This window comes from Theropithecus gelada, chromosome 6, assembly GCF_003255815.1.
Source record: "Theropithecus gelada isolate Dixy chromosome 6, Tgel_1.0, whole genome shotgun sequence".
Taxonomy (NCBI): Eukaryota; Metazoa; Chordata; class Mammalia; order Primates; family Cercopithecidae; genus Theropithecus; species Theropithecus gelada.
The window spans coordinates 73,775,717-73,785,953 of record NC_037673.1 but is presented as its reverse complement, the minus strand read 5'-3'; positions in this window follow the sequence as shown (position 1 = coordinate 73,785,953).

Genomic DNA, 10,237 nt, shown 5'->3' with positions numbered 1-10,237 from the left:
AAAAAAAAAAAAAAAAAAAAAGACCCACATTGCTTTGAAAACTTTTTTTTTTTTTTTGAGACGGAGTCTCGCTCTGCCGCCCAGGCTGGAGTGCAATGGCCGGATCTCAGCTCACTGCAAGCTCCGCCTCCCGGGTTCACGCCATTCTCAGCCTCCCGAGTAGCTGGGACTACAGGCGCCCGCCACCGCACCCGGCTAGTTTTTTGTATTTTTTAGTAGAGACGGGGTTTCACCGTGTTAGCCGGGATGGTCTCGATCTCCTGACCCCGTGATCCGCCCACCTCGGCCTCCCAAAGTGCTGGGATTACAGGCTTGAGCCACCGCGCCCGGCCTACAAAACATTCCTAATTCCTTCCTCCCATTCCTTGTATCATTGCTGTCATTCCTTTCATTTACACATAAGCACATTGTTGCTATTACTATTTTGAACAAACTGTTTAAATACATTGTTGCTGTTGCTATTACTATTTTGAACAAGTTGTCTACTGTCAGACCAATTAAAAATGAGAAAAATAAAAGTTTTTATTTTACCTTTACTTATTCCTTCTCTGATGCTCTTCTTTCTCTTCATGTAGATCCATGTCTCTGACCTACATTATTTTCCTTCTCTTTGAAAAACTTCTTTTTACATTTCTTGCAAGGCAGATCTACTGGCAAAAAATGTGCTCAATTTTTTACATGAAAGAGTCTTTACTTTTCCTTACTTTTGAAAGATGATTTCACTGGGTGCAGAGTTCTAGGCCGGTGTGTTCTTTTTTTTTTTTTGGCGAGGGGGATGTAGTCTCGCTCTGTCGCCCAGGCTGGAGTGCAGTGGCTTGATCTCGGCTCACTGCAAGTTCCACCTCCCGGGTTCACGCCATTCTCCTGCCGCAGCCTCCCTAGTAGCTGAGACTACAGGCGCCCGCCACATGGCCCGGCTAATTTTTTTTGTATATTTAGTAGAGACGGGGTTTCACCATGTTGGCCAGGCTGGTCTTGAACTTCTGATCTCAGGTGATACACCTGCCTCAGCCTCCCAGAGTGCTGGGATTACAGGCGTGAGCCACTGCACCCAGGTGGTACATCATTTTTTATGACATAATGTAACTGCACACTTAATGAACTACAGTATAGGGTAAATATAGCTTTTATATGCACTGGAGACAAAAATTCACATAATTCAATTTATTGCAATATTTGCTTTATTGTAGTGGTCTGGAGCCAAACACACAATATCCCTCTGGTATCCTTGTAACGCTATACTGCTCTGTGAAGAGTGCAAGTATCTTATAATTACAAAACATTCCTAATTCCTTCCTCCCATTCCTTGTATCATTGCTGTCATTCCTTTCATTTACACATAAGCACATTGTTGCTATTACTATTTTGAACAAACTGTTTAAATACATTGTTGCTGTTACTATTACTATTTTGAACAAGCTGTCTACTGTCAGACCAATTAAAAATGAGAAAAATAAAAGTTTTTATTTTACCTTTACTTATTCCTTCTCTGATGCTCTTCTTTTTCTTCATGTAGATCCATGTCTCTGACATAGATTATTTTCCTTCTCTCTGAAAAACTTCTTTTTACATTTCTTGCAAGGCAGATCTACTGGCAAAAAATGTGCTCAATTTTTTACATGAATTTTTTTTTTTTTTTTTTTTTGGCGGGGGGGATGTAGTCTCGCTCTGTCGCCCAGGCTGGAGTGCAGTGGCGCGATCTCAGCTCACTGCAAGCTCCGCCTCCTGGGTTCACGCCATTCTCCTGCCGCAGCCTCCCGAGTAGCTGAGACTACAGGCGCCCGCCACCACACCTGGCTAAATTTTTTTGTATATTTAGTAGAGATGGGGTTTCACCATGTTAGCCAGGATGGTCTCGATCCGCTGACCTCGTGATCTGCCCACCTCAGCCTCCCAAAGTGTTGGGATTACAGGCGTGAGCCACCGCGCCCGGCGCCGGTGGTTTTTTTCTGTCATCATTGTAACTATTTTACTCTGCTGTCTTCTTGCTTACACAGTTTCTGAGACGTCAGATGTAATTCTTATCTTTGCTCCTCTATAGGTAAAGTTTGTTTTCCTCTGGCTTCCTTCAGGATTTTTCTTTTATCTTTAGTTTTCTGGCATTTGAATATGATGTGCCTAAGTGTCATTTTTTGGGCATTTATCCTACTCAGTGTTCTCTGAGCTTTCTGGATCTGTTGTTTGGTGTCTGACATTAATTTGGGGAAAATTCTCAATTATTATTGCAAAAAATATTGCTCCTCTTCCTTCTATTTCTTTTCCTTCTAGTATTCCCATTATTGTATGTTACACATACAATGGCTGTCTCATGTTTCTTAGATATTCTCTTCTGGTTTTTTTTCTTCCAGTCTTTTCCGTCTTTGCTTTTCAGTTTGGGAGGTTTCCATTGTCATATCCTCAAGCTCAGAGATTCCTCCCCCAGCCACATCCAGTCTGCTAAGAAGTCCATCAAAGGCATTCTTCATTTCCGTTATAGTATTTTGATCTCTAGCATTGTCCATGATTGTGTCTTAGAATTTCCATCATTCTGCTCACATTATCCACCTGCTCTTGCATGTTTTCCCTTTAAAATCCTCAGCATAGTAATCATAGTTGTAAAAATTCCTGGCTTAGTAATTCTAACTTTCCTGCCATATCAGACTCTGGTTTTGATGTTTTAGTCTTTTCAAATTGTGGGTTTTTTTTTTTTCTCCTTTCAGTGTTTTTTGTAAATTTTTGTTGAAAGGTGGACATGCTGTACTAGATACAAGAAACTGCCTTGGTAATGGAGTGGTGAAATGTGGGGGACAGGAAATGTCTATCACCCTATGATTAGGTCTCTGTCTTTTGGTAGTCTGCGCCTCTGGTCTGTGAGCTGTCCCTGTGCTGCTTCAGGTTTTTTTCCCCTTAGGCGGGACAGGATGGATACAGTAGGCTGGAGTTAACAAATTTTCCTTTTCTCAAGTAGGTTAGGTTTTGATAAAACCCCAGCTGGGCAGACTCTGAAAAATAGTTCCTCCTGAGAGCAGACCTTGTTCAGAACAGAGTGCTCTGGTTTGATTCAAAAATCGTTCCTTGCCTCCTCCCCCTGCAGGAAGCATGAAGGGGGTTTTTCTCCAAAATTCTCTGTAAGAACCAGGTCAGGCACCTGGAAGTAAAGCTTCCCAAAGTGTGGGGGCCCTCAAGACTGGGTCACCCTGGAGACTTAAACTCACATTTGTCTATACCTAGTTTCCAGCAGTTTGTGAATTACAGTTCCCCTTTTCCTACCCCAGCACTAGTTCCTGGGGTGGTTTCTGCTCTGCTAAGTTGTGATTCTCTGCATTTACCTGTCTGTCTCTTCAGTTTTGGGGGCAGCACTTAGCCCTTTGACTTCACCCCTGTAATAGATCTAAAAAAAAATGTTGATTTTTTTCAGTTTGTTCAGCCTTTTACTTGTTAGGACAGAGTAGCATCTTCTAAACTCCTTAGGCGCTAGACTGGAGAGTCAGTTTTTTTGATGTCTCTTTAATTTGCTTTATTCCAAGCCAGTTCCCCTGCCCATTTATACCCATAACAGATAATTTTTAAGAGAGTTCATATCTGTGTATTCTTTCTTAATTAAAAAAGAATTGAAAGTTTGATAGAAGAGCACTGAAAAATGGACAGTGTTACTTTTTTCTGTTGTCTATGCCTCAAAAAATTCTAACAATGGGGCCTGAAGTTTTTAAACTGGCACTGTAACTTATGCCCAAAACGTTGATAAAAAACAGAAGTCCTATACTGTGTCCATGACAGCACAGAATGCCACGACTTAAAACCAGCCATGAGGGCCGGTTGTGGTGGCTCATGCCTGTAACCCCAGCACTCTGGGAGGCCAAGAAAGAAGGATTGCTTGAGCTGAGGAGTTCAAGACTAGCCTGGGCAATACAGCGAGACCCGGTCTCCATGTTAAAAAGAATAAAGATAGCTATGGGCACATACAGCATTACAACTTAATTTTTTCCTAAGTCTGCTTGACTATCCAAGACAATGTAATAGAAGTTTTGAACTGAAAGAACCTCAGAAGCAGGCTAACTCCATTCCCTATATTACCAGGGAGGAAACTGACTCCCAAAGAATCTGTGGCTTGTCGAGGTGACACTGGCAGTCAATTGTAGAGATGGGAGTAGAAATAAGGTATCTTCACTTTCAATTATCTTTATGTCTGATTCTTTCATCATCTTCTCTCCCATAGCCTTCTATCCCTTTATTTCATTTCTTTTCCATTTCTTCCTTCCCCTCCTTCCCTCCTTTCCTTCAAATAAGCAAATGAGCAGACTCCAGATTTTTTTTTTTTTGATAATTTAAAACATGATCTTACTCTGTTGCCCAGGCTAAAGCGCAGTGGTGCAATCACAGCTCACTACAGCCTGGAACTCCTGGGCTCAAACAATCCTCATGCCTAGTCCTGAGCAGGTAGGACTACAGGTGTGCATGACCATGCCCAGCCAACAACAGACCTTTTTTAAGGAAAACAAATCACCCTGTTACCCTTCTGCCAAGATTTGTCCATAGTGGCATTATTGATGTTTAGGCTAGATAATTCTTTTTTCTTGGGGGCTCTTCTGTACATTGTAAGGTGTTTAGCAGCATCACCGCATCCTAGCCATTAGATGCAAGTAGTCAATATGAATTCAAAATTTTATGTAGCTCAGGTGACAGGAGATGGTGGTACCAGAAGAAGTCAAGGGTTGGGGTGATAACAAGGCCTCTCAAGGTCGAGGTCCGCTTCATGGTGACTCAGCAGGAGACTCTGTGACTTGACTGCTGGGAAACCCTTTGGGAGACCTGACCTGGGGCCAAAGTAAAGTTATCCTGAGTTGTGAACCTATGCTATTTAAGGAAAAAAAAAAAAAAAAACCCCAAAACCCAAGAAAAAAAACAAACAAAAAAGCAACAAAATTTTACGTAGTTGTAGCAATAGCCTAGACACAATTTCTTTTCTTTTCTTTTTTTCCTTTTGAGATGGAATCTCATTCTGTCACCCAGGCTAGAGTGCAGTGGCATGATCACTGGTCACTGCAACCTCCGCCTCCCAGGTTGAAGCAATTCTCCTGCCTCAGCCTCCCAAGTAGCTGGGACTACAGGTGCGTGCCACCATATGTGGCTAATTTTTGTATTTCTAGTGGAGATGGGGTTTCACCATGTTGGCTAGGCTGGTCTCAAACTCTTGACCTCAGGTGATCCACCTACCTTGGCCTCCCAAAGTGCTGGGATTACATAAAAAGGATGCCTCAAACCCTAACTTAACAAAAAATAAATGAAAAAATAAAAAGGGGGTATGGGAGAAGGGATGTATTAACTTTCTTAACACTAAAGACAAGGGTTGTTGTACTGCTCTGAGTTGAATAGGTCTAGGAAGTCAAATGATACCACCAGGATTTTCTCTCCTTGTCTCAGATCTGCTTTCTGCTATGTTGGCTTCATTTTCATGAACTGCAGACAAACTGAGGATATAGCTGCAGGGAGTTTCAACCTTATGATCCACAGTTTACCAACCCAAATCAAATAGAGGCTTTCTTCTAGCAGTTTCCCAGGAAAATGCTCTGATTGGCCCAACTTGAGTCATGTGACTAACACTCAGCCTAATCACTGTGGCTGTGGAGACAGATTATTAAGAGTGGTCAGGCCTAGGTCACTTGCCTACACCTTTGACAGAGGAAAGTACCCTAGAAATTAAATGATTAGGGTAAAGGAGACAGAGTTCCACAATAGACAAAGGGATGCTGTCACTGGAAAGGAAAGCAGGGATGCTAGGTAGACAAAAATACCAGATGTCCATGTCATCTGTTTACAATATTCAATGACTCGTTTCCTCAAGTTGTAGTGCTATGATTTCCTTAAGTGTTCTGCTACCATTGAACTTTAAGGTGATTTGAAATATTTTTCCATTACAAAAGCAGTGTTCTTTTTCAGTGCCTTCTGAATGACGTCTACTAAATTTCCCATCGGTTTTCTCAAACGGGCCTTTGGTTTGAATTCAGAACTACAAGATTGAAAATGGAATGATTTACCACCTAATTTAAGGCCATTCAGTTTTGCTTTATCCCCTTTTGCTTTTATACTTCCATTATAATCCTTCCATCTGTGATTATACCAACGGTTGTGGCAGTATCTGCTCCAGCTGCATGGGTACATTTGAATACATTAGTGTGCTATGTCAGTGGTTTAGGAAATGTTTTATGGTAGCATGAAGATTTATTTCTAACTCTTTTTTTTTTTTTTTTGAGACGGAGTCTCGCTCTGTCACCCAGGCTGGAGTACAGTGGCGCGATCTCCGCTCACTGCAAGCTCCGCCTCCCGGGTTCACGCCATTCTCCTGCCTCAGCCTCCCGAGTAGCTGGGACTACAGGCGCCGCCACCTCGCCCGGCCAATTTTTTTGTATTTTAAGTAGAGACGGGGTTTCACCGTGTTAGCCAGGATGGTCTCGATCTCCTGACCTCGTGATCCGCCCGTCTCAGCCTCCCAAAGTGCTGGGATTACAGGCTTGAGCCACCGCGCCCGGCTTATTTCTAACTCTTGTAGGACCTGCTTTATTATTTCTTTTAACTATTAACCTCAAAAACAATATTGTTCAATTTTAAGCCTTTAGACCTGTACATGCACTTAAAATACAGGATCACTCTAGTATCCTCATGTCTATGAAATATGCCTCTGGTTGTTTTATTACTATGAAATCTATCTACCTCATTTACCTGTATAAATTTACTTCTCCATATTTTAAGGCCTAGCTCAAATGTTACTCCCTTTTACATGATTTAGTCAGACAATATTAATCAAATGAATGTTCAATAGTAAAAGTGAAATTACATGAAAAGCCCCACATTTTGCATATGTAAACTGTTTTTTATTGTCTTACACGGTGTTGAAGGTGGGACCCACTCTTGAATCTTCTTTTAGTGGTGGAATGAGGTACATATTGTTCATTAGTGTCACTCATATTGAATTTATGATTTGTCCAGGTGAATTTACAAACAGTAGGTAGTCCTGTTGCTGGAGGGTCATCTGTGAATGAAGCCAATGATACCATTTGAGGGGTTCTGTGTCTCCATCCACATCCCATAATGTGGATTTTTGCCACTTATTTCAGCGGTATATACAAAAACTGCTTGTTGCCTTCATAATATTTGTTTCTCTATTTGTCTTTCCCTACTGTGAGCCCCCAAAATCTAAGATAGGTCTCAGTCAATTTAGGAAGTTTATCTTGCCAAAGTTAAGGATGCGCACCCGTGACACAGCCTCAGGAGGTCCTGATGACATATGCCCAAGGGGGTCCAAGCACAGCTTGCTTTTATACATTTTAGGGAGACATGAGACATCAATGAGTACATCTAAGACAAACATTGGTTCGGTCTGGAAAGGCAGGACATCTCAGAAGTAGTGCGGGGGCTTCCAGGTCACAGGTAGATAAGAGACAAATGGTTGCATTCTTTTGAGTTTCTGACTGGCCTCTCCAAAGGAGGCAATCAAATGTGCATTTATCTCAATGAGCAGAGAGATGATGTTGAATAGAATGGGAGGCAGGTGTGCCCAAGCAGTTCCCAGCTTGACTTTTCACTTGGCTTAGTGATTTTGGGGCCTCAAGATTTATTTTCCTTTCGTATAACATACCAACTTTCACATTTTGCCCGAAGAAAATCTGTAGAGAGGCCGGGCGGGGTGGTTCACGCCTATAATCCCAGCACTTTGGGAGGCCGAGGCAGGCAGATCACAAAGTCAGGAGTTTGAGACCAGCCTGGCCAACATGGTGAAACCCCATCTCCACTAAAAATACAAAAATTAGCCAGACATGGTGGCACGTGCCTGTAGTCCCAGCTACTCAGGAGGCCGAGGCAGGAGAATCGCTTGAACCCGGGAGGAGTAGGTTGCAGTGAGCCGAGATCTGTCACTGCACTCCAGCCTGGGCAACAGAGCAAGATTCCATTTCAATCAATCAATCAATCAATCAATCAATAAAATCTGTAGAGAGCCGCAGATGTGGCCATAACCTGTTGTAGTCCATGCTTCAGGACCTGCAAGAACTTCATCTTGTCCCAAAAGATGCGATTTCTTTTTTTTTTTTTTTTTTTAAGATGGAAACCCTGTCTCTATGAAAAATATAAAACTTAGCTGGATGCGGTGGTGCACATCCCAGCTACTGGGGATGCAGAGGTGGGAGGATTGCTTGAACCTGGAAAGTCGAGGCTGTAATGAGCCATGATCATTCCACTGTACTCCAGGCTAGGCAGCACAGCAAGACACTGTCTCAAAAAAAAAAAAGAAAAGAAAAGAAAAGAAAAGAAAAGAAGCAAATAAAAGATTTGTCATTAGGAGATATTTTAATGAATTATAATATTGTCATACAATGGAATACTTTGCAGCTTTAAAAACAAATAAGTTTTTATATGTTGATATGGTACAACTTCCAAGATATATAGGCGCTATAGCAGAATAATTAAAAGTTTGGACCCTGGAGACCGACTCTGTAGATTCAAAGACTAGCTCTGCTAATTATTAGCTGTGTAAACTTGAACAAATTTTTCAAGCTCAGTTCCTTAGTTTTTTCATCTGTGAAATAAGGATGCCAATGGCAACTACCCCGCAAGATTGTTTTGAGGCGCAAATGAGTTGCTACGTACCATACACTTAGAACAGTGTCTCACACGTAGTAAAATAATTGAACCACAGCAGTGAGATGTGAGCGAATGATTTTTGAAATGTAATATAATTCATAAAAAATGAAAACTGAATCTTTGAAAAATTCATTGCCATGAAACATTTTCACCGTTTCTGCCTTGGGTTGTAGTATTGTACATTTTCACGGCCAGGAATATCTCCTCTTTTATAGTCTTCTATTATTATAATCTCTCTGAGGACGAGGCCTGGGTTTTCCTCAGTTTGTAGACCTGCATGGCCTCTGGCTTCTGCCATGTTCAGGGCAAATTCCTTATGTATTTGTTGACTAACTTAATAAAATATTCAGATTCCTGTCTGCATATAAGTATAATTGCAGAGCCCTGACATTTAGAGAGTAGTTTTAGGCCCTGTTAGGAGGCTGATCCTGTAATTTCAACATTAAGGACAAGTCTGTAGATTTTTTTTTTAACGTAGGAGGAAGTTTATATCTAGCTGGAGCAATATTCTGAGAGGTTTCATCACTAGTTAGATGTCCTTATCACTAGTTAGATGTATAAGGGCAGGCCAGCTCTTAACCTTTCTGAGACTCGGAGGTTCTAAAAATTATTAGTCCTGGTCCTCATTTAAAAATAAAATTCTTAGAAAACAACGGGAAGTTGCAGTGAGCTGAGAACATGCCACTGCACTCCAGCTGGGAGACAGAGACGCTGCCTGAAAAAAAAAAAAAAAAAAGGTGTCGAATCTGTATATAATGTACACGCACCCACCTGTTAAATCATCTCTAGATTACTGATAATTCCTAATACAATGTAAATGATATGTAAGTAATTGTTATACTATATTATTATTATTATTTTATTTTATTTTTTGAGATGGAGTTTTGCTGTTGCTGCCCGGGCTGGAGTGCAATGGCTGATCTTGGCTCACTGCAACCTCTGCCTCCTGGGTTCAAGTGATTCTTCTGCCTCAGCCTCCCGAGTAGCTGCGATTACAGGCATGCACCACCACACCCAGCTAAATTTGTATTTTTAGTAGAGACAGGGTTTCTCCATGTTGGTCAGGCTGGTCTCGAACTCCCAACCTCAGGTGATCTGCCCGCCTCGGCCTCCCAAAGTGCCAGGATTACGGGCATGAGCCACCACACCCAGCCTATATTTTTAGATGTATGTCATGTTTTATTGCTTTTTTTTTTTTTTTTTTAATGTTTTCCGAATACTTTTGATCTGCTCTTGGTTGAATCTGTGTATGTGGAAGGCTTGGATGTGGAGGGCCAACTCTGCTTCACTATGAGTATATTACCTAGATATTTAAACTTCTTAAAAAACCTGTGGATGAATAAAAATATTCAATGTATGAGGAATATGAGGAAAAGTATAACAAGATCATTTCGTCTAACTTCTTTTTTTTTTCTTTTTGAGACAGAGTCTCGCTCTGTCAGCCAGGCTGGAGTGCAGTGGTGTGATCTTGGCTCACTGCAGACTTGACCTCCTGGACTCAGATGATCCTCACACCTCAGCCTCCCAGGTAGCTGGGACTACAAGCATGCACCATCACACCCGGCTAATATTTGTGGTTTTTGTAGAGATGGGGTTTCACCATGTAGCCCAGGCTGGTCTTGAA